A 25,452-nucleotide genomic window follows, 5' to 3' on the forward strand; every position below is an offset into this window, starting at 1 on the left:
CTCTCTGGGTGAGAACTGGCATGCATTGCTGTTCTGTATTGATTTCTTTCCAGTATTATCTGTCTCATACAGAATAACTAATCCAATCTGAACAGATCCCAAACCTTCAACCTGGTACTACAGGCCTTTACCCACACCGGAGAATGTGGTCCTTCTCGCTGAATGTCAGATCATTGGATGAATTTGAGCAAAACTGACATCCATTGTCTTGGCCACTTCTACCTAGTCTTGTGAACATTCCAAATTTACAATGTCTTCCTATGTTTGTACTGACGTTTGGAGATTTTAGCACAGCTTCAATGCACGGAGGGTTGCCTTTCTGTGGCGTTGGGGTTGCCTTCCACACCAGTTGGAGGCGGAGGGGAGGGAAGGAGACACACGGAAGGCCACAACCTGATTTCCCTCTGCTACAGAAAATAAAACAGAGCTGTTTAAACGTGTTTTCAACTGCAAGTATCTCAGCATGAATTTAATTATGAACCCTCTCCGTTTGGAGAGCCAGAAGAACCCTCTCACACCAATCATTACATAGTGTCATGTTCTTATGTGTGCTTTTTTCTTTACCTCTCATTAGCTAGGGAAACAAAGAATAATTCTTTTTTTTTTTTTCATTAAAAAGTTTGCTTGCTGAGAAATCTGCATGAAATACTTTTTTTTTTTCTTCTGGTTTCTAGCAAAACTAAAGGCAGTGGGGGGCAGGGTGTAAAAGACGCACTGTCAAATTGTATTTCTTTGCAAAGAAGGCTCTTGAGAGATTCGGGGAATAAGAATATTGTGGAAAACACAGAGCCCACTTCCCCCCTACTCAGTAATAATGTCTGATTATTTACATCCATTTGCTGGGCTGAAGAGAATGTCATTTTTAATAACTATACACAATATGGAACAGTTGAATCCACAATATGGTTTCTCTACTAACCTTATACAAATTAACAATTTTCTAAATGAATTTCTGTATCTAGATTTGAACTCAGTGTATTCTTCGGTTTGATATGTATGTCTGTATGTATGTGCATGATGCTTCAGTACTTGTTAATTCCTTCTTGTGAGGGTCTTTATAATTCTAATTTGAAAGCCACCTGTTAAATACAATGATGTAGACCCACCGGCAGGTTTTGTGACATTGAAACCATCCATTTTGAGCAAAAAGTTAATGAACATTAAAAGCAAGGCTCACACTGGTCCTGACCCCACTGGTAATATTTCATATAAGGTTACTGGTGGAAGAGAAATCAAATTTCAGCTGTGAACGTGATTGACAGGCAAGAGCAAGAGAGAGAAAGGCATTTGGCCAGGAGGCGAATTTGGGAAGGAGAACAATGCCTGAAAATTCCTTATGGCATTAGGTATTATAAACTGGTATATGGAAAACTCGGTGCCTGGTGCTTTGGGGAGAGTTGCTTAGCTTATTTTCAGAAAGTCACTTTTGTTATAGGATTTCACTCATGCAAGTGTGACTTTGGAACACCAGTAGCGTCTCTCTCTGCCTCTTGCTAATTTCAGCCAGGTACAGCTTAATGGCTCACGGCTGACACTTTAATGCTAAGATGGGTTTTGAAAATGGAACCATGAGATTTGGAGGGAGATATTTAGCTGCATTTTATTTACTGTCAGAAACACGGTCTGGATTGTAGGTTGGTTCACGGTCATATTGCAAAACATTCATCCAAGGGCTGGAGAGATGGCTTGGCTCTTAAGAGCTTGTACTGCTCTTGCAGAGGACCCTGTTCCAATCCTAGTACCCATATTGGGCACCTCCTAATCACTTATAACTCTAGCTTCAAGGATATGACACCTTCTAAAGGCCCCAGGGACTTCTAACAGATGCAGACACACACACACACACACACACACACACACACACACACACTCACTCTCTCTCTCTCTCACACACACACACACACACACACACACACACTCACTCTCTCTCTCTCTCTCTCACACACACACACACACACACACACAATTTTGAATTATTCACCTAGTTGGTATTAAAAGATTAAAATCTCTACTTCAGCAGCATCTTTTGACCTCATTTAACATTTTCTTTTACATGTCACAGACCCAAATCTACTAATCAGTCGAAATGCATCTAGGCCTTCCTTCTCAAGAAAGTTCTAGCATGCAAGTCCAACGCCTAAGCATGGCTCATCTGCCTTCTATCCAGTCTTGCTTCTTGACTGACTTGTCCTGCAGCCTCACTGGCTCAAGTGTGACCATTGCTGTAGAAACAAGGGTTGCTATTGCCTGACCCTCTAGCTCAGGGTGGCTTTTGAACTAGCCTTTGAAGCTGCCTCCTGGTTTGAAGTGTACTAAGGTGTGGATCTAACTACTTGTGATTTGCATCAAAGCAGAACCTTCTTGCTCCTGTGTCGTAAGGTAGCGACGCAGGACTCGGACAGTGGCAAGGGGTCACAGCCAGCTCATGTATCTCTTCTGACCATTTCAGATGTTGCTGGTATTGGCTTAGACTCACCTGGATGCAACCAAGGCTTACAGAGCTATCTTGGGGCAAGGCAGACGAGACACAAGGATAAGGGAGAGGCTGCTAGTGACTTTCTTGTCACCTATAAGACATAAAATATACAGAAACATGCTTTCTTCTCATTTGCCACCCCCCCCCCCCCAGTCTTAACAGCATGGGCTTTTCTTGGCCTTACCTGTCCCATGGAATGATGTCAGAAAGTTATCAAATGTTAGGAAGGCTTCCCCTTATTTTATGACCAGGGTAAGATGAAACCACAAGACAAAGTCTTCAAAGCCTTGTCCCTTCCTACCTGTCTCTCGGTGTTGCCTGTAAACCTCTGAAAATAAAATATAAGTTCACAGATCCCACTGGACGTGGGTACGTCAGCACAGCATGTGTACCTGTCTGGTCCTGTCACCACCCCCAGTGTTCCTCCCAGAACCTGTGAGGATGTCTGATCAGCCATGATGAATCTGTATTTCCACACAAAGGAAATCTCCCATCCCCAGATTGGATATTCTGATTGGCACTTCTGGAAAGACCAAATAAATATTTGGTTTTGACCCTGTCCCTGGATAAAAACTGATTGGGGTACCTATACAATGTTTTTAGAATAAGTCCCCTAAAAAAGAAGGTATTCTGTCTCACTTGAGCATTTGTGGTGGGGACCAATTTGGTCGAACTTCCTTGAGTGTATTTCAAGCTTATTGGATTTTTATATCCTTCGATGCTGTGACAACTAAGGAAAAGATTTTGTTTAAAGTGTTTCGTGATCCCAACTCACCCTGTTTTTTCGTTGCTGCTGTTTTTTTTATTTAGATTAAGCTCCTCCCCAACCAGCCAGCTGGTTTAATCAATCCCTAAGGGCAGGTGAGCTAGTCTAATCATACTATGTGAATGTGTACTCTTTTCCCTCAACCCTGACGTACTATTGAAATGGTGAACTTAAGAAACATTCTGTATTTAGGTGAGGGGCATGGGAGGAGAAATTTTTGGGAACTCTGTATGCCCTCATGACTTAAAACAAAAATGATTCTTTTCTAAGGAAGTTTCATTATAAAGGCACATGTTCAGTCACCTGTCAAAAGCTCGGTTTGGGGGGAACCTGGGCTCCCACACCGACATGGTAGAGTCTGTCATTTCCTCCCTCTGAAAAGGACAGTCAAGATTGGTGTCCGTACTTCTTCTTTCCCTGGCACTTAATGAAATTATCAGCACTAAATGAGCAAGCACTCAAGTTGGGGGGAGTTGCATTTGTTTGTTTTTACCATTTAAGATATTTGGGAAACACCGGGACAAAGAGAAGCCAGCAGTTTGTGGGACCCTCTTTCCAGCATCTACTGGGAATAAAGTAAAACTATTAATTAGCACTGCGGAGAAGAGTGTGGTTCCAGGGCTGCGTGGGGAAAACCAAACCTACCGTGGGATTTACAGATATTGTCAGCTGAATCTTGGCTGCTGAGCAGGGACAGCAGGCATAAGCTCTGGCAGGTTTAAATACCTAATTAGTGGTGCAAGGGAGCACCCTAGGATGGAATCATCAGGGAGTCAAGAAAGACAGTGCACAAGAAGAAAAGAAGGCAGATGTTATTGGTAGAATTTTGTTTTCCTCTCTTTGCTCCTCAAGCGTCATCTGATGATATTATTCCCAGGCAGCCACCGATGGTTTCTTCCGGTTTTTCCTGTCTATCGAAAAGCACAGTAAGTTCATTTGCTGGCAGGTAGGCAGTAGAGGTGAGAATTGAATTGATCGCAAATGCTCTGAGAAATTGACCCTGGGGTCATCTTCCCTTAAATTGGGTTCCACACACAAAGTTTCTTTTCTTCTCTGGCTCCTGTAGCAGAATTGAATTGGGGGCTGTAGTTATTTAAAGGAATTCTTAGGCACTGGAGTTGACTCTCCTTCTGTACTCTTAATCAAAATAGAGACCTTTTGTTACTGACGGTAGCTAATTAAAGGGCTAGTGTCTATACTGCTGTGGTGTGTCTCTGGCTTGTTTATATTTTAAAATGAGGTTCATGCCTAATGTACACAAAGAAAAGGGACCAAAGCTGTTGTGGGGTAACCAACAGTCCTGAACATTAAAATAGAGAAGAACAGAGTGGAGTAGAGTAGAATAGAAGAATAGAATAGAACAGAATAGAACAGAATGAATAGAAATTTCTGTTTATCTTTGTTATTTCTCTGTCTCTTTCTCCTGTGTCCCCTACTTCCTCCCCTCCTTTTCCCTTATACTCCCCTCCTCTTTTTCTCCCTCCTCCATTCCCACACCCTGCAATAGAAATCATAGGCTCCTTTCAAAAATCTCAAGGCGTACACTAGACTTCACAATGTTGGAATCTTGTGCTGCATTTTAGAAGGCAGCGCCTATAGATGGCATGATCAGGGTCTCTCTTTTCTGTTCATGGAGGGTTTCAGAGAGCCAGAAATTCCTGTTCCAATGCTGACCTTTGTGACAAATGAATACCAAGGAGCTGCTTTCTCTTCCTGTGCTCCTGTGGCTAGGTCACACTTGACTTTCTGTCCTGATGCTCAAAGGCTGTTTTATTATAATTATTTTGTTAATGTCTTATTCTCTTTCTCCCCATGCTCCTTTGCCTCCCTTTCCTCTTTCTTTTTTTCCTTTTAAAAATCTCGAACAGTTTCTTGTCATTACCCAGTAGAATGTAAAAGCAAAATGCACAGGCTGCCACCAATTTTTCTCTTGTGCTCTCGCAGACTGCCACTGAGTCTGCACTCCTGGAGAGGATAAAGGAGGGAGAGTGGGTTTCTGTCGGTGGCAGAATAGTGTGCTGCCTGAGTCTGAGGACTCCCAGCTGCTACCAGGAAACCTCTCCATGAAGATCCCTTGCTCTGTAGCATCTTGGTCTCTACCCAGACTCCCTCTACTCAGTTTCTCCGTCTACTCAGTGTCCTATTGGTGTACGAAAACCCTGCCAGAACATTCTTCCTGATGATGTCAAAGCCAGGACTAGCTGAGCTGTTTCTCATAAAGCTATTGGTGAAAGTGTAGTGTTTTCCAAACATTATTTTGGTCTTCAGGAACATCCATTTGAATGTATATATATATAATATTTATATAAGATTATACATAATAATATTAAAGATTATACACACATATATACATATACATAATATATATATAATCTCCCTCATCTTTGCTTGGTAGTACCTTATAAAATCCTAGTCTAACAGAAGAAAACACTACAATCAGGAATGAACTGAGCCTGCTCCCAAACTATTCCTGCAGATTTATGGGGGAAAGGATATACACAGCTCCCCAAAACAGGCTTGTAGGATTTGAACTGGGGAGTTTTGCCCTTGGCTCTGGAAGCAGAGTACACAGAGCCTCCTGGCCAAGAGGATGAGGTTTCTCAGAGGTATCTTACGGTGTCACTGTTGCAGAGAGGGGGCAAATAAGGAAGAGCTTGATCGAGTTGTTAACTCTGTGTGTGTGTGTGTGTGTGTGTGTGTGTGTGTGTGTGCGCGCGCGCGCGCGCGCGCGCGCTCTCTGTCCATTCATTTGAAATCACCTGCCACTATCCTAATGAAGCACTGGTGAGGAAGCGGGTCATGGTGGCACTCCTGCCTGCAAGTTTGGTTTTGTCTGTCTCTGATCAACATTTCATTTAATTTGTTAAGCTTTATCCTACTTTTAATTCTGTGTGTGTGCATGTGTGTGGGTTTGTGCACGGTAGTGCAGGTGCCAGAGGGGGGGGGGCAGGATGGAGAGCCAGTCAGATCCCCTGAAGCTAGAGTTCCAGGTGGTCATGAGCTACCCAGCTTGGACACTGGGAGCCCAGTTCAGGTCCTCCAGAAGAGCAGCCCATCCTCTTAAACACTGAGCTCTCTGGCAAGCCCCTGTGCTCAGCATTTTATAGTATCATACCTATCTTCACCAGGACTATTTTCTTCCACAATAAAACACACAAACAAACAAAAAAGGCATCTTGCCACCACTTCCAGAGATAATGGGTAAGAATTTCACCTTTAGAAGGAGAGACAGTGAGAATTATCTGTCAACTCCTCAGGAGGACTCTGTGGAGTCATTGGGAGCTCAGTGATTGTGGGAAGGCAAATTTTACTATTCCTTTAAAATTTAATTGGGATCACGTCATCATGTGCTTTGGGGGACCTCTCTCCTCACCACTTCTTTCTTTTCATTCCCACCCCTCTTTTTTTCTATTGCAAACTACAACAACAATGCTTGTAATTTATAATCAAAAAGTTTGATGTCGTTAAGTTAAACTGTACAAAACTGACTTTGGGGTTTTTCTCATGAAATAAACATTTGAAAAGTAATGCATGGCAAGAAGGCTTGCTCAGTGGATACAATGCCAGATTTGTGCACACTGATATTTATATATTTATATATCTGCATGCATGAATATATATGGATGTAGTCTCTTTCAGAGCCTGGAAAAGCTGGTTCCCCTCCAAAAAGTATCTTTACAAACTAAGGCTGCATCTGTATATTTACCCATGAGGCTATCACAATAAAGGCATAAGTATGCTGAAATTAATGACCTTATAATTGGTGACTCAGACACCACCTATATTTCATAGTACTTAACTATATTCCCTTTCAATTAGGTTCCTTGGGTATCCAAGAGTCAGAGTGTGAAGCTAGAATTTTCTGTCTGGAAGCTGTGTCACGCCTTAGCTTGTGAGACTCCTTTCCCCCTTCTCCCTAACAAGGAAACTCATTTAGAAAGAAATGTTTATGTGAAGTGCCTGTCAGCTGGCATTTTTACTGGTTTGCTAACCCAAAGGTAAAATATAAAGCCGTGTCTTTTCCTCACTGGCTTGTTGTGAGTAGAAGGGTCCCTCCCTTGTTAGCTTGATAAATAATTTCACTAGGGGGACTCGGCTGTGTTTTTATGCTTGCTGTCTATTTTCTGCTTCCTGCAAATAAATTTCTGTACTCAGAGAGTACTAAAACTCAAACACATGGGATTTTCCCCATTTTACTGCTGGTCTCCTGAAATATTTATTCGAGCTAGTGTTTTTAATTAATTTTTTAAAGGAAAAAATAAGCTGTGATTAACATCAAACCAGAAAAAAAGTCTTCATCTATTTTGGGCAGCCACTGGGTTTATACCTGGAAAGCCAGCTCTTTGTGTGTTAAACTCTCCATCCGATTCATCACTCAGAAGACAAGTGTTACTACTTAGGAGAGGCCTGGAGTTTTCTCAATACGTTTTTCCTCGCCTATGTTTCCAGATTTAATTATTAAACTGTTAATAGGAGAGATAAATAAGGCAAAGAATTCCATCTAGAAACAAGACAATGTACAATAGCATCTGTACATTTGAAAAATGAAACTGGTGTGAGAGTGGAAAGGAAATTGATGTAGATGTTGTTCTACTCACATCCTGGGTATTTAATCTTAGGGTTCATTAGCACTGAGGAGAGCTGGGTGCAGCATAAACCTCAGCAGACACGCCCCAAAACATCGCAATAGAATGAAGTACAAATCCATATATTCTATAAATGACCAGAACACTAAACACAGCACGTTATAAGCTCACAGTACAATGCTGAATGACCGGATGCTGCTTCTGTCTGTTAGAAAAGCAATCACTTGACATTAATGCCCGATGATTTCATTCACTCATCTGTTTTTGTTTTCAGAGAAAACATTCTGCTTATTCGCTCCTTGTTGCGTGCACACAAGCAAGGTTTTATTTTCTGAAATTGGAAACTATTTTTTACAAAGGTACCTTGGACAAACTTGCACCCAGGATGTCAGTGCATGTGACCAGCATCTTGGATACTGGAGCACCTGAGCAGGGGTTTGTCTGGAGCTCACCCTTTTGAAAGAAGAAGAAAATGTACAGAAGGGCCCTCAATGAGTACCCTGGCATGCGTGGAGATGGACCGTCACGATCTAGGACATTTTTCTTTGTGTGATGTAATTAAGACATTTCACTCTGAACTGCTTTAGCTACAGAGAGTGCGAGAATTTTCAAAAATGCATACTTCAAGGGCAATTGGTATCTAACACTTGTTACAGCCACGTGGACGACATACCTGTTTGTCGGAATTAGAATTGACACCCATGCACTCCCGCATCCCGCCCAGACACTTACAGACTTGAAGGATGTGATGAGACGCTATTGGGGAACAGGGGTGTCCCGGGAGCCAGAACCTATGCATCTTCAGTCCTTGAAGCAAGTACAGGGGCAGATACTTTAACCCACTGCAAAGAAGTCGAGGGTACTGTGCACAAAGCAACTTAGGTACCATGTAACCCTTCACTACAGTCTTCTTTAGGCACGCATCATCCTGCTTCCTCCCCAGCCGGTCTGCCCCTAGCCTTCCTGGGTCACAGGCTTTTATCCTCCAGCTTTTATCCTCAATATGTACTGTAAGTGTCCAAGTGCCCTCTCCTTGGCCCCCTTTCTTAAGCAAGGTTGAGTGTGGCTCAGAAGAAAAATTACATAAGGTTATTGGTATCTGAAGGTCTAGAGCCATAGCTTCTTGTGGTCTTGATCGCCAAGGATCCTTGTAGGTCTCCAAACAAAAGATTCTGTATTTTGATTTTGGTAGGCATGGGGAAAGGCTTTCTTACTCAAAAGGTAAGGATTGTCCATCCAGCCGCAGCTTAAAAAGTAATTGATGACACATCTCCATAATGTGTAAAGAGTCACTCAGGAAATTGCTGGGCAGTGAAGATAAATCAGTGTTGGTAAATCTCTCCAATGAATGCCCTGTTGACTAAAAGTTGTCAGCAAAATCGGCACTCGTACTAAAAAGAACACAATTTTCACATCTCGAAGATGGGAATTGTCCCGCAAAGGGGAGCACAGAGGATTAAATATGGTAATATATGCAAAGCACTTGGATTAAATATGTTAATATATGCAAAACACCTGTACCTGGTAAACACCCCCAGCATGTTCAGCCACGGACAGCGTTACACGGGATGAAATTCTGACCTTGACACTTAACAGGCCTTGGTTTACATTAGAATAACATTGTGATTAAAGTATTGAGCTCTTCCACACCCCCCCAGCTCTTTGCTTTAAAATAATTGTTTTTAAAATCAGAAAATTTGGTATATAAAAGTTGGTATAGTGTATGGCTATCCCTTTATTAAAGAATCCCATCACCCTTAAAAATAAGACGAAATTAAATCATTGTGCTTGGGGGAGCTCTCTGCTCAAATAATGTAGGAAAATCGTGTGTTAAGCATTTAATACTGTTGTCATCCATCTCGGAGACTTTGTGTGCTAATATGTATGCCCTGTATACTATTATGCTAACACACATGGCATGCAGTATCTCCCACACTTGCGTGAACACGGACCCTGGTTTTTAAACAACCATTTCCTGTAAATAGCATTGTGCCAGGCAATTTTGAAAGAAAATAATAATAATAATAATAATGATTGCCTAAAGTCTTAAAGTCCTGACATTTCTTTCTTTCAGCACCGAAGAGCCCTTTTATTAATTTTTTCTGGTGAAAATCTTGTCCTCAATGACTCATTTGCATCCTGCCTGTTCATTTTACTCATCAGCCCAGGACAACTGTATACGATTCTGTCTGTGATAAATACTTTAGGGGAGAAAACTATGAGGCAAGGAGGGTAAATCCTATAGGGCTGTGTAGTAATGAGTTCCAGGAGTTGTCCCTGCTTTCCTGGGCTTCCCCCAGGAGGTTTCAGGAGTTCAGCTTGGGATTCTCTGCTTGTTTAGAACACCCAGAGGTGTTGTTTAACTTGGCTTAGCCTTTTGCAACTGGATGAGCCATCCCAGGACTCAATGCTTCCGTAAGGAATACATAATTTCCTAAGGCTTCTGGCCAGGGAGTCTGGGCCTGTGAAGGCTGCCTGCAGCTTAGGGTTCCTTTATTAAAAAGATGAAGGTGCCTCTTGCCACATGAATACAAGAGGGCTTGGGGGAGGACCAGGTGTAAAGGTTCATTCTCTCTGACCCTCTCTCTTCTTTAGTGCATCCACCTTGGAGTACATGTGGATAACACCTTCATCCCAAACATGCCATTTGCTCTTAAGCCCAATCAGCAGTTATATGGACACTGGGTCCCCTGACTCAGAAGGGAATTGATTGGCTCACCGAATATTGTATGAGCAGTAGCTAGAAGAGGATTTTCAGGGCCAGCTTCCTGCTTTGTCATATTTTCTGAGACAAGAGTTAGGTGATGCTAGCACAGTGGTCTGGTCCCAATATGAGAGGTGAAAATTAGTACTCAAGACTCATGTCCACCTTTAGAGGCAGGCGTGAGAGGAGCTGTGCACATACAGGCCTCTGCACCTAGAAGATGGGTTGTCATCCTAGATAGATAGTGCTTCCCAAACCATTCCAAAACCATAACAACGCACCTCAAGCCAATTCAGTCAGGACCTCAAGGAGTGGGTGAGCTCATGCACCAGTGTTTTTATTTTAAAACATTTCAAGACAGAACAGTATATAAAGAGGAATGAGGAGTCCTGGGGAAGAATGCAGGGGCACCAACATCTATAGAAAACTCAGAGAGCCAAGGAGGCCCTGGCAAAGCTCCTGCATTCTTGTCCTTCTGACAACTCAGCATCTTCTAGGTCCAGTTTCAGATGAGAAGGGCAGAACAATTGCTTTGTGTTTCCCACTCCATCTGGCCTCCTCAGTCCTTTAGAAACATCAACTCTATTCATGATGAGCAAGGCCAGTGCAGTCAGATAAGGTCCCTTGGGGAAAGCAGACCAGGGCTCGAAGCCTCCAATTTAAACCTGACTTGGCCACAGCATAGCTCCAGGATGTGGGTGGGTCCCATTCCCCTAACTGCCTTGCAGGATCACATGTCACAAGCTTTGTTTTTTAAGGGGGGTAGTGGGGGGGGTGTAATTGACCTAGAAGTCAAGGAGGGTTATGCAATCAGCTATGCACCTAGCATCTCACAGTCACGAACCAGATAAGGATTTGAGCTGGTGGTATGGTGAATTTTTACACTGCGATGGCTTTAAAATACAATCTGTCAAAAAAAAAAAAAAGAGGGAATGATTATTCAGTGTTCAAATTACAAAAATATATGGGTTCTCAAGTTATTTGCACAGCCTTTTGCAGACATCAATACTATATATACACATGTGTGTATACATGTATATGTGTGTCTATATGTCATATAGTCATCATTCCATCAGACATTTAATATGTGATGGGGATAACTGCATAAACAAGTCAAGGGGAGAATGGTGCTCTCTTGAATTAACCTAAATATTTGACCACATGTTGTCAGACTCATTGATTGTTTATTGAGGACAAACAGACGACAGACAGACTGACACACACACACACACCTGTGCTGAAGACACTACTCTCTCTGCCTTGTAAGAAAATGAGCCTGTGAATTTCTCCTTTTGGATGCTGAAACCATGAGGTCCATACCTTAAGCATTCTTGTGTTTGACAGAGACTTGTCTGGTTGTGAGTTGCACACAGTGGCCACGGCTCAGAGATTTTCAAGCAAAGCATGGGTCTTCCTGAATAAGCAGTTGACTAGCCAAACAAGCACACCAATGTGTGATAACAGCCCTTAGAAGGTTGTAAAACGTCAAATATGACATCACTGCAATCTGCTAAAAATTAGAAATGGTTCTAACTGAACTATCTTCTAGCTTTTCCTGACAACCTGCTTGTGTGTTTTGTGGGTAAAGTTTTCTCACCTGAATACATTAACTGTCACCTGCATAAGGTGCTTTATTTTATTTATTTAATTTAGCTAGTTTGCCTGGTCTCTGCCTTTCCTGCACTTTCCTGATTTTTGTTTTTTGTTTGTTTGTTTGTTTCCTTGCATCTTAGGGATTTAACTTGGAAGCTCATGCTAGCAAGGCAAACACATTACCAACTGAGCTATGAGCCACAGTTCCACCAGGTGGTTTCTATTTTAGATCTATTGACAATTATTTTTGTTGTTGTTGTTGTTCTGACTGTTTTGCCATTAAAAACATTACATTTAAGTACTTTTAGTATTTAATTAGATAAACATAGGGTGTTATTTCCAAACTGTAAAATGGGCTTACTGTTGGAGATTCTTCTAGAACAAGCGGAGGACTAATGTGAAGGGGCTGAGAAGGAAGCATTGTCTTCAACACAGTCCAAGATAAATAGGCAGTTCTGGGCTCAAGGGGGATTTGGAAGGTCAGCCAGGGAATAAATACAATGAATGACTACAAAGCAGGAGAGAGGAAGAAAGGAAGGAAGGAAGAAAAGAAGGAAGGAAGAAGACTAGAGACCTGAAAAGTATTGCAAGCTTTCCTCATTTCTATTTTTACTTAGAATTCATGACCAAGCGGCAGCCCATCTGGGACTTTGCTCCACACTTTTCACCAGGTAAAGGGGACACATATGCGTTCACCGAATCAGTGCCAGGGCTGCTTGTGGAGCTGAAGCAGGGGTTCATCTATTGCTCTTTTCTGTCTCATCTGCATTGTCACAGTTCACAGTATTGGGGAGAAGAAAAGGAGGGGCTTTTCTTCAAACAAGTACATGGGGATTTGGTCACGTGTCTGCCATTAACTTCAATCGCAGATGCCTGAGCCAAAATGCCTAGCACGTTCTTACATGTGCCTCTTTGAATAATGTCCCCTCCGGGGTTGCTACCAGACTCCCCTCCACTGATACAGGATTTGGGGGCTTTGAAGTCAGTTGTGGGAATTTCACTGCTTTCTTTGACTCCAGCAAATTGCTCCAAAATGCTACAAATGTAAAAAAGACTAAGAAAGCTTTAACTGCAGCTTAGAGATGGAATCCCCTTAAGCCATTGACACAAAATGTGTTTCTTCTTTCAGTTTTTAATTTGTGAGCTCTATCTTAAAATACAGCAACAGAGACATAGTCTTCTGCTAGGTGAAGAGAAATGAAGAGAGAATCAAGTGGAGGGTGGAGAGCAAAGGGGAAGGTTTTGCAGCTATGGTTCTTTGACCTTGTTGTCTTTAGGAAAAATCTGTGAGAGGAGGGGAGACTGCCTCCAGTGAAATCCTATACAACAGCAATGCAAGGTTAGAGAGCAGTGTAACCATCAGTGAGGCTGTGAATGGGTGTAGATGCAAGTGGACAGCGACCAGTTCACACAAACCCCCTTTGAGTCAGAGGATGGGGTTCCTAACTTGCTTCAAATTCTGTCTTAGCTCTTTCCCTCTTGGGGTGGAAGCAACTGGGCTATACTACATTTTCTGAGTTATTTTAGTCTTGTAGTATCTGAACACCCCGGCAAGTTAGAAGAGAAATATGGAGTGGTTGGAATGACCGCGAGCAGCTCCCCAGGCTTCAGTTACAAGATGCCATAAATTTAAGGATTTGGCATGGCCCAGAGGTTTTCAAACTCATTTTATTTTGTTTGGTTTCAGCAGAGGAACCGTTTGTAAAATGAGACTTTATGTGAGATCACCATATAAAAGAGAGATGGGAGCTGCTGGCCCTCTAGGATCCTGGTCCCCCTCCCGCTCCGTTCTCCCCAGTCACTGTACAGTTCCAGACTCTCTATAGACCAGTGAGGGCATCTTTGCGAAATTATTCTCTTTAGGGCACGGTTAGCTCAGCCAGTCTCTGATGTGAAAAATAAGCACTTCATTTTCCCGCGAGAAACACTTGGGCATTCCTAAGTGGAGAGCCAATGACAGCTCACAGGCCAGACCTTCCTAATCTTGTGACTTAGGCGAAGTCACTTCCCCGCCCCACGTGCCTCCTTTTCCAGTCTTTCCAATGGGGAGAGGGGTGCTGCAAAGAGCCCCATGGGATTGTTATGCAAGTTAAATGGCCCAGCTAAGATGGCATCTCGGAGGTGCTCTTGCCAGCTGGCTGCTCTGTCACCCCGGGAGCAGCAGAAGTGACCCGTGGCAACCTTGTCTCTTCTGGCTCAGAAACACAGAAAGACTTTCCTCAGGATTCAAGGGGACCCCAGTCTGTTTGGCAGACAATAGCTGTGCGTTCCTTTCTTACCTTTCCGTACCTGGTTCTCCCCCCTTCACGCTTTTCCCTGAAAGAAAGTTTTCCCGTTCACAGCATGCTGGACTGTGGTTCCATAGCCTACCCATTCTGCCCCATACTTATCCTTATGCAGAGCAGAGTCTCAGTGACCATTTGCTGGATTGATTCTCTGGATTGGGCTCACATCTTTGTCCATGGCCTTATGAGAGCGCATTGTATGCCTGATTTCTCAATCCTGTGTTCAGGGACAGAGGTGGCATGAAGCTGGCCATGGCCAGATATTTGCAAGAGGGAACGACACAACTCTGAAGTGAAGGATCTCTTCCATACCTCCACTAACACACACAGCCATTTTTTTACACAGTTAACAGCACACCACTGCATAAAATGTAGACACATAGTTGGAAGAGAACCCTGAAGAGGAGGCTGAGCATCAGGGACATTGTGATGCCCCACGCAACTGCCCAAGCTTAGAGATGCAGTATGCTGAGACCAACATTGGTTGTTTTCTGTGGACATGTTGGGCTTCACCAGTGTCTCCTTGACAAGCAAGGGCGAGGCCAGTCTTGGGCACTCATGGGAATTATATGAAAGCTTTCAAAGGAAAGGCTCCTCATGCCCTAGCCTAGATCAATTAAAGTAGAATTCAAGGTGATACTCAGGTGAATGGTTTTTAGAAACTTTCTAAGTAATTCCAAAGCACAGCTAAGGCTTAGAAAGGCTGCAGTGAGATGCTTCTCAGCCCTTAGTTCCTGCATCAACTGCTCACAGATAGCAGGGGAGTGAGACTTGAGAATGTGTATGTGTGTGTGTGTGTGATAAGTACAAGGGTATATATATATATATGTATATATATATATATATATAGAGAGAGAGAGAGAGAGATGCATGTATATATGTGTACATGTTTATGAAGGTGAGAAGAAATAGGATTTCCTCAAGAACTAACCCACACCTTTATTTTGAGAGTCCCTCATTGACCTGGAACTCATCAAATAGGCAGGTAGGCTAGACTGGCTGCCCAGTGAGCTCCAGGGATCTACCTGTCCCTATTTCTCTTACATCATGTCCACTTGTTTGTTTGTTTGTTTGTTTCTCATGTAGATTCTTAGAAACAAAGTTGAGTCCTCACGCTCCCAAGGTAAACATTTAACTGACTGAGCCAACTCCCCAGATCTCAAGAATATTCACTTCTAACTAGCTCCCAGCTAGTACCAGGAGACTCATATTTGAGCTTTGGAGACCAATAGTTTCAGGATTTCTAAAGGGGCACTTAAAGAGCGGTTTAATGTAGGCATCAGGTGCCATTTCTCAACTCTGGAGTTGGCACCTACATGGCCTCAACAGTTTGTTTAAGACAATGAGGTTCAAGTGGGGTGGTATTGGTCTGTAAGGGACATCTGGCAACATCTGGAGATAGTTTAGGTTGTCGTGATTGGCAGAGAGGTTGCCTTGGTCCTCCAGTGGGTGATGTCCTCATTCTGCAATGCCCTGGTCAGCACCAGAAGCCAGGGGCCAGCCCCAAATGCTACTCCTGCTCAGGTAATGGAATCCAGTTTAAATTTCTTCTGTGGTCAGGTTTTTTTTTTTTTTTTTTTTTTTTTTTTTTTTTTTTTATCAGTTACATTTTATTAACTCTGTATCCCAGCCGTGTCCTGATCCCTCATTCCCTCCCAGTCCCTCCCAAAGTAATTTGTTTCTATTTTATGTGTATGGGTGCTTAGCTTGCGTGTGTGTCTGTGTGAGGGTGTCAAGCTATTGCAGACAGCTGTGAGCTGCCACGTGGGTGCTGGGAATTGAACCTGGGTCCCTCTGGAAGAGCAGTCAGTGTTCCCAACCACTGAGCCATCTCTCCAGCCCAGCTGTGGTCAGGTTTTGAGTTTATACATACAGTGGGAAGAATCAAAACCAACTTTTCCAGATGTCACTGAGAATGAGTGAGCCACCTACACTGCAGAGAAGGTTCTGAGGGTCTGCTCAGCAGAAAGCAGTAGTTCTTCACTTCCCAAATCATCATGCAACCGATGTGAAGTGTTCTCTGAAGTCAGTCTCAGGGCCATCCTCTGCAGAGCAGCAGTAGGGATGAAGGGAGGAAATCTCTCAAAGTGCCAGGCAAACACTAAGTGTGATTAGCATTTTCCGTTACCTCTTCACGAAGACCTTGGCTGGAAAGGCTGTGTGGACACTGGTTGGCTCCTGCTCACGCTGTACGTGTGTGTTAAAGAGGACAGTTTTCCTTCTGGGTTCCAGGTTTGTGGGATTCAGAAGCAACAGCAAGAATGGGTCACCTCTAAGCACTCCACTCAAGACGGGAGCCAGAAGATGCCTGCCCCGTGCCTAGCTGCAGTGACAAGGGAGAATAAAACCTGGTGTCTCATTTTTGTCGATGCATTTGCAACTTAAATATAGGCCAGCTTCTATGTAAATTATGTGAGTGTAGGTGATGTGAGTATGTATACATAGGTGTGTGTGTGTGTGTGTGTGTGTGTGCGTGTGCGTGTGTGCGCGCGTGTGCAAAGGTATACAAAGATGAATATCTGTAGGTGTATATATAGAGAGAGAGAGCAGAAGAGAAGCCCAGTGTCATTCTTCAGGAACAAATCACCTTTAAAATAAACATTCTCCACATGAATCAAATTGTATGTGTACAAGCATGTGTGTCCAAGTGCGCATGTGCCACAGTTCACTTGAGGAGGCCAGAGAAGAGGAGTTACTCTTCTCCTGCGGGTTCTGCCTTCTGAGTTCCAGGGATGGAACTCACTTCTTCAGGCTGTGGGCAAGCATGCTTACCCACTGAGCCATTCTTCAGGTCCCATCTGGGGGAGGAGGGGCACAGAGTGTCTCACTGACCTGGATCTCACCAAGTAGGCTATACTGGCTGGCTATCAAGACTCAGGAACCCATCTGTTCCCTCCTCCCTACCACTGAGATTAAAGACAGGCTCTGCTAACCTGGCTCTTTCGCTTGGTTCTGGTAATTGAACTCAGGTTCTCAGGTTTAAGCACTTTACCAACTGAGCCATCTCCCTAGGCTTTTCCTGGGATTCGACGAAACAAAATGTTAACAAGAGAAAAAGGCATGCCAGCTCTCAAAGCAGGGGTTGTAAGTGAGACTTGATTGGCGCCCCAGGCCTCCTCCTTTTAACCTGATGGGGCAGAGTTTGAACCTGGGCTGAGCTGTCTCCTAGTCAGCATGTGGTTCATGCTATGAATTCCAACAGGCACCCAGCAAAGGACAACAGGGACAACCCAGGAACTATCCACAAACACCAGCTTGCCCTACTTCCTCTGCAAAGTGACCAGATCCCAGTAGGAGTTCAGTCTGAGAGTCAAAACATCCTGGCTCTAATCTGCACACAAAATGGATTTTAGCGACAGATTTTATTGAGTAACCGACTCCTTCTTCCCCCACCCCCATCATTGGAAAACATATTGTCTTCTTTACTGTAGTTCATTTTGCTTTCCGAGGTGATTAATGAATTAAAGATGCAGTGTATTTATTCTTTTGCCTGATTACCATTCTGTAATAAATCTCAGCTCCCGAGTCTGTCGATAGGAGAAGGCCAACCTGCCGCTTTGTAAAATATAGGTTTGTACATTAAGCTTAACTTCTAGCCTCGTATATAGGAGAAAAGTCACCTTAGAGCCTTACAAAAATAAGTGGGAAGCTCCGGGGACATCGGCTGCTGGGTAGAACACTCGGTTTCTGGGGACAAGCTCCTTGGACACAGGCAGGCCTGTTGCCCTGCCAACAGCACTTACTTCTTGGGAATACAGAACACTGAGTCTCTGGCTACCATGGAGGTGGTAGGGCGAGGCAGGTGTGGTCTCAGCCCTGGGACAGGGTCTCATGCAACCCTGGCTGGCCTCGAACTTGCTCTGTGGCCAAACTAAACCTCTAATCCCCCTGCCTTGACCTCTCTAGGGCTGTGATTACAGGCTAACCCGCCATCCCTGGTTATACTGTGCTGGGGATCAAAGCCAGGGCTTCTTGTGTAAGAAGCAGCCACTCTACAAACATGCCCCATGTCATCTTATCCACTTAGACTAGTGCTCTCTGCAGCATGGCCCCGGAAGTGGTGAGCCACGCTCAGGGGGCTAATTTGACAAGGTACACTGGAGTGAGGTTAGTGGCATCACATTTGTCTCCCCAGCAGGAGAGGCAGTCCCTGGGAGATAAAAACCAGTCTTATATGGAATAAAAAACTTGGCAAGATGGGCAGGAGCCTGTTGCTGGCCTAGGCTGGACTCTGGCTCAGTCTTTATCATTTTCTAACTGTGATCTTGGGCATTCCATAGGGTGTTTCAAGCCTCATCTGGGGGGTGTCAAGAGATTGGCTTGGCCTCTCCAACACAGGGTGAAAGGGCAGGACAAGGCTTCACCTGCCCTGGCGATGGTCAAGCTTTATGTGGCCTCATTAAATGTGACCTGTTTTAGCACAGGAAGGACATAAGAGAGTGAAGCAAATGAACTAACTAGTGGAATTTTTCTCCTCAGTTTTGGACTTTTTTTTTTTAAGGAAAGGCAAAAGAAAAACAAATACCCATAAAACAAAAGCCACTGATTGGATAATGTGTGTGTGTGTGTGTGTGTGTGTGTGTGTGTGCATGTGCACATGCGCATGGGCACACACGTGCACTCACATATGTAAGTGAGCCTGTGTCCACACATGTCTGAAGATGTCCATGCACATGTGTGTACATGTGTATGTGATGGCTAGAGGCCAATATCTGCTGTTGTTTCTCAGGTCCTATCCACCTTGTTCTTTGAGGCAAGGTCTCTCATGGGTCTGACACTTGGCAAGAGAGTCACAAGGATCTTTCCAATTCTACCTTTTCAGTGCTGGAATTACAAACAACCACAACCACCCTTGGTTTTTTATTACACGGGCTTTGGGGAATTGAACTAAGGTCTTCATGCTTGCAAGGCAAACACCATGTTAATTGAGCTACCTATCATTCCAGCCAGTTTGTTTGTTGTTATCTTACACAAAACAGGCACAATGCTGGGTTGGGGTCCCATGGTCGCAGCTTAAAGATCCCACATTCTGGTTTATTGGGGATCTTCCATGACAGGTACTTGAACGCTGCATGCTGTGGGTAACTTACATGGTTTATAGTCTTTGTTCAGAAGGCTCAGAGGATCTGGCTGGGTGATGTCAGCTCTATCCTTCTTCTGTCCACCATTCTTGACTTTGGGTCTTAGTTGCACATGGTGGGCAAGGACCTAGGTGTCCACAGAAGCCCACCTAAAGCCAGTGGGGTCAGCGCCATGATCTACCTCTCGACAGATACCAAGAGAGCATCACAGAAGCCATCCATGCACTCATGGCATCTGCAGCCATCACACTGCTTGTGTCTGTCCACCACACACACATGCCTAATGGTTGTGGATCCACCCCCACTAGCCAAACCTGATTCAGCACACTTGGTCACAATATGTATTTCATTAGCAGAGGAGATGTGTGAAAAGGCCTTCGGTTGGCACCAAGTGCTCCCTTTTCCCAGCATTTCTATGAGGTAAAGGAAGTAATTAAACATGGGACTCCTTCATGTCTCCCTCCACCACAATAGTCATTAGGCTAACAGATCTTTGACTTGCAAATGAACCATGGCCCATGGTCAGGACCTGGGCTCTACCTTGACTCTGTTGATCTTATTCTGTGAACTTCTCCCTTACTATTCTTCCCCACAATTTCTTGTGCAACTATAAGGAAGAAAGAGTCTTTTGGGTAATGGATAGAAGACATATTTGAATATCCTGTTTTGTTTTTTTTTTTTTTTTTTTGGTTTTTGTTTGTTTGTTTGTTTTTGTCAAATTGATATAAATTAAAGTTATCTGAGAAGATAACCCTTAAAAGATGCCTCCATCAGATTGGCCGTGGGCAGGTCAGTAGGGTATTTTTTTTTAATTAATGTTGGTTGTGAAAGAGCTCTTGAGGGTGCTGCCACCTTTGGACAAGTGCTCCTGGATGGTACACAGACATAGGCTGAGCAAGCCATGGAGAACAAGCCAATAAGCAGGATTCTTCCATGGCCTCTGCCTCAGTTCCTGCCTCCAAGTTTCTGCCCTGCTTTAGTTCTCCTTTGGCTCCCCTTTGTGATGGCCTATGAGCAGGAGGTGTAAGCCAAGTTAACTCTTCCCTCCCCAAGTTATTTTTGGTCATGATGATTTTAACAGCAATAGAAACAGATAGAAATTAGTACCAGAGAGTGAACTATTGATGGGACAGACCTAATTACATCATGGGGGTGAAATGTGGTAGGAGTTTGGGACTTTGAACCCAAAAAGCCATTGAGTTCTCAGACAGTAATGAGCTTTTCTGGGAATGTGGAAGCTAATGTAGAGAGTAGTGTTGGTGATGGTGGCCTGGCTTGTGAGGTTTCAAAGGGAAGTTTGATAGCCTTTCAAGACTCTATCTAGGCTTTTTGTGTGATATTTTGAATTAAGAATATGTGGCTTCTATCAGTGGACTAGGGAAGGGGCATGGGAGATGAGGAAGGGAAGGCAGAACTGGGAGGGAATGAGGGTGGGGCTACAGCTGGGATACAAACTGAGTAAATTGCAATAAATAAAAAAATTATATTAAAGAGAAGAATGTGTGGCTCTGGTCATCTGGAACAGAAGAACCAGCTGTGATTCAGTAGAGGCCCTCTGCAATGCTGAAGCAAAACCTTTGCATTTCTGTGTCAATTGATGCAGGTTAGCTGGAACTGGGAAATTAACAGTGATTAAGAAGAGACCAGCATCACCGAAGTAAAATCTCCCAAGAGTATTTTCTCATCGCCGCCCAGAGAAGACTAAGGCTGAATCTCTTGCTGGTAGCCAGAAGTGTTAAATGTGTGAGAGTCTTCCAGGTGACATCACGAAAGGATCATGGAAGGCAGCTGAGGCTAGGCACTGGGTAGAGATCCCGGGATTGAAGGGGTCATGAAGAGAGGTTGGGGTTTGGGACCTTGTGGCAGGATCAGACTCCCTGAAGAGATGTCAGGAATTCACTGGTGAAGGAGCAGGCTCTGGAGACACCAGCATATTGGAGAGGCCAGGACTGTGAGACAGACACCCAGCATATGTGGAGTGGAGCCGGCCTGAGCCTACGAGACAAGGTATATGTGCTATACATGGAAAAACTAGAGAGGTGAAGCTATACAAACACTTTAGAGCCCAGTAGCTTCTGGGTAAATCCTAGTACAGTACATTGAGCTATAAGATTTAATTTATGCCATTGAAGTTTTGGGTGTGTTCTGTTCAGACTGTGATTGTGCCGAGTCTTCCCTCTTGGGGTAAGAAAGTGATTAACTTGGTTGTTTTATTTTATGGGACCCCATGGCTGATAAACGTGGATATGTTACACAGACTCGGAGTCTTTTAGAGAGACTTTGAACTGTGAAAGAGACTTTGGATATTTTAAGGAGACTAGACTTTTAAAGTGTTTGAATTTTTAAAGACTAAGACCTTCACAACCAAAACATGTTTTATATTGTGGTGTTGATATTAGTGTGATTTCTTCGGGGTGAAAAATAAAAAGGAAAGGTTGTGGTTTAATAGTTGGATTGGTATGTCAAGTTGACATGGGGTCAAGGGTCCTGGTTAATTCTTTAAACCTCCCCCCATCTCCAAATTACTTTTGGACATAGTGTTTTATCATAGCGGCAGAAACCTAACTAAGACACTGGGACACAGGTACCCATTTACTCTGCAACAACAACCAAAATACTTAGAGAGGTGAGAGGGGGCATGTTTATCCTACAGGACTTCACACTTAATTATTCATGGATCTCAGGAGTTCTTGAGGGCCTACCAGTGACAATGGGAGAGGAGAATATTAGAGGAAGATTTTGTTCCACTTGAAATGCATCCCACCTTCTTGGAAAGGGTCTTTTTATTTGACCATGAAATTACAAACTTTCAGCAGCCCAAAATGATCACTTCTAACTCAGCTCTGAGGAGTCTGCTGACACATTGTCAACAAAAAAAGCTTACAGAGGGTAAAAGCATTCCTTCTTATCAGCATTGCTCTGGGTGTATAAGGAATATCACAGGACATCTACCTGAGGTCATTAAATAGTCCACCTCATACATGGGTATATTTACTATGAAACATATTGCTTGCCTAAGATGGAACCCCATTTCCAGTTTGAAACTGTTTAATGGCTTCTTTTACAAAGGTAAAATAAAGCAGGTAGAAAATTATTTAATATTATTTTAAACTCCTGATGTGATAAAAATGATCACATCAGTGTATACTAAAAAAATGCATTCATGGCTTACTTTATAATTATCTATTTTGTTTCAAGTCTTTGAAATTTGTTGTGACTCTCACTTTGGATGTTATGTGTTCTACAAAGTTAATGTAAAATTCATTCTGACTCTGACAAAACCAATAGAGGTGTGTGAGGAGAGAAAATAATGACATGGCTTCGGGTTTTAAATATGATAGTGTAATAGTTAGACTTAGGTAAGATTAGTGATTCAGTTCTTTAGACACTGGCCACATTTCAAGTGCTGTGAATTACCTATGGTCCATGGCTCCCACACTGGTCAGGGCACTAGCCCACAAGTTTGGATGTTACCTGAGAAATCTGCTTCAAATGCTCAAATTACTAGCTAGAAATTCAGCATTCCCTAGTTTCTAGGTGATTCATGGTTTTGTGGGCATAGATTCCTGAACAGTGGAAAGCGCTAGTACAGTGCCTGGGCATCTTGGTGACCTCATATTTGCCAAGTGGATGGACAAACATATGAAGGGATGGAATATAGATTTAAAAAAATATATTTTTCTATTAGACACTTCACTCTGACAGAATCTTCGTGATCAAATCACCTCTGAGTGGTTGTCTCTACCAGCTGGGGGCCAAACCTTTAGCAGATGGGCATTGCAGGAGGAACACATCATATCTAAGCCATAACAAAACTGAATACTGGCCACTATTTTTTCTCTCCATTTGGGAAATAGTGGCTCAAATGAGACTTGAGGTACTATTGTGTCCATTTCTGCCTGCATATGTATATGTGTATTTGTGTGTGTGTGTTATATGTATATGGTTACATGTATTCCTGTGTGTATATTTGTGTGTACATATGTATATGTCTGTGTGTATATGCTTGTGTGTATTCACATGTGTGTATTTGTGTGTGATGTATGTATGAAGTGTGTGCATGTATATGTATTCATGTCTGTGATGTGTGTGTGTAGTTGTATGTGTTTCAGTGCTCTTGCTTTTCAAAGCCCAGATAGAGGCTCTCATGGATATCTCCTCCTCTTCCTCTTGCCTCAAATCCTGCTGGTGTGTCTGATTTAAGCAGCAGAGTCTCCAGTGCTATATGTGGCTTTGGGATTTCCCCATAGAATTGTTTTAGTGACAGAGACATGGGAGAGAATAAACCTGACAAAGCCGACAATGATCGGGGAAGAGAGCCGTCCAGTGAGAGTCTGCTCTCAGCTTGCCTCATCTGTCCATCTCATCACCAAAAGTAAAGCTGATGTGATGGAGTGGAAGAAAAGGATACAGAGTTAAACAGGGAGCCATCAGCAGCTTTCCTCTCTGACTGTTCCTCTGATTTTTAAAAGAAATAATGTTTAATATCTTAATTAGTGACCTATAATGCACAGTGGTTTCTTTTTCTCTTTCTTTCTTTCTTTCTTTCTTTCTTTCTTTCTTTCTTTCTTTCTTCCTTTCTTCTTTCTTTCTTTCTTTCTTTCTTTCTTTCTTTCTTTCTTTCTTTCTTTGTTCTTGCTGGCTTTCTTTCTCTCTTTCTTCCTTTCTTTTTATGAACATCTTATAATTTACTCGAAGTAAATTATAGTCAATTTATCTGCAATGACATGTCGATAAAACAGTGGAGGTCTCCTGCTTTTCAGCGTCCAGCTTTTCAATCACTTGGTGCTTGTTTCCCAAGTTTGCTACTGACTGAGACACATGGACACTGGTAAATGGGTGGTTGGTGCTGTGTGGCTGCTGGGACTTTTGATATCTGTTCCTTGGAGAGCTCTCTGCAAGATTTGTTTTGACTTGCCAGCTGAGTTTAGAATTTGAACAGAACTGTACATTGTTGAGAAGAACTAACCAGGGGCTTCTGGATCTTGTGATGTGGACAGCCAGTGGAATTCAAGTGGCAAACCAAATTGCTGTCTGCTTTCAACAGTGGCTCTTCTAATGAGGGTGTCTGGTGTGTGTGTGTGTGTGTGTGTGTGTGTGTGTGTGTGTGTGTGTGTGCGTTTGTGCATGCATGCGTGCACATGGACTATTCGAAGCCCAAATGCAGAGACCTCCTTGAGTTGGGTTCATGGTGGTGCATTCTTAGTTAATAGTTCACCCCACCCAAACCACAGTCAAGGTCTCTGGGCTCAATGCTCTTGTCAGAGTTACACTGTGGTTTCAGAAATGGCAATTAACATCAACTTCCCCCAAAACAAACATACGGGGAGTATGGAGCTAGACTAGGAACTGGGAAGAGATTTCTGTGGGGATTTATTGGTTCGGGAGAGAAGTGCATGGTTCCAGCCAGGGTTTGTAAACGAACTCTGGGTTTCAGTGGCCTCAATTCTGTGGGAAGAAGCAGGAAGGTTAGCGAGTGACCATCTCTAGACTTGCATAGCCTTCTAGAATCAGGGGCCCCAGAACACATATGAAAACCACTCAGGAGGTGTTTCTTTTAGTGTGTTGTCCCAGCAGAGTGCTAGCTAAGTGGTCCCCATCTTTTCTAATGCTGTGACCCTTTAATACAGTCTCTCATGTTGTGGTGACCCACAACCGTCTTATTTTAGTTGCTACTTCAACTGTAATTTTGCTACTGTTATGAATTTTTATGTAACATTCTGATATGCAGGATGTGATGACCCAAAGGGGTCGTGACCCACACTGCACTAGAATCTTGAATTTGATCTTTTATATTAAGGTGGAGAGAAAGAGAGTCTCTGTGTCACCAGGATATAGCCTAGGGACCAAGAACTCTGTCCTCACCTTTAACTAAAACTCCTACCTGTTTCTTTAAGAGAGCGACAGCTATCTTTATGACTCACTTTCTTTTGTTTTTGCTTTATCTTTTAATTTTTTTTT

At 43.2% G+C, this 25,452-nt stretch overlaps 1 protein-coding gene across 1 annotated transcript in view; it reads left to right on the plus strand.

The window, feature by feature from the left end:
* Positions 1–25,452, plus strand: part of Maf (MAF bZIP transcription factor) — a 344,454-nt gene that overhangs the window by 15,825 nt on the left and 303,177 nt on the right. The gene's annotated exons all lie outside the window — the stretch shown is intronic.

The sequence above is a fragment of the Meriones unguiculatus genome, chromosome 10 (assembly GCF_030254825.1).
Source record: "Meriones unguiculatus strain TT.TT164.6M chromosome 10, Bangor_MerUng_6.1, whole genome shotgun sequence".
Lineage (NCBI taxonomy): Eukaryota > Metazoa > Chordata > Mammalia > Rodentia > Muridae > Meriones > Meriones unguiculatus.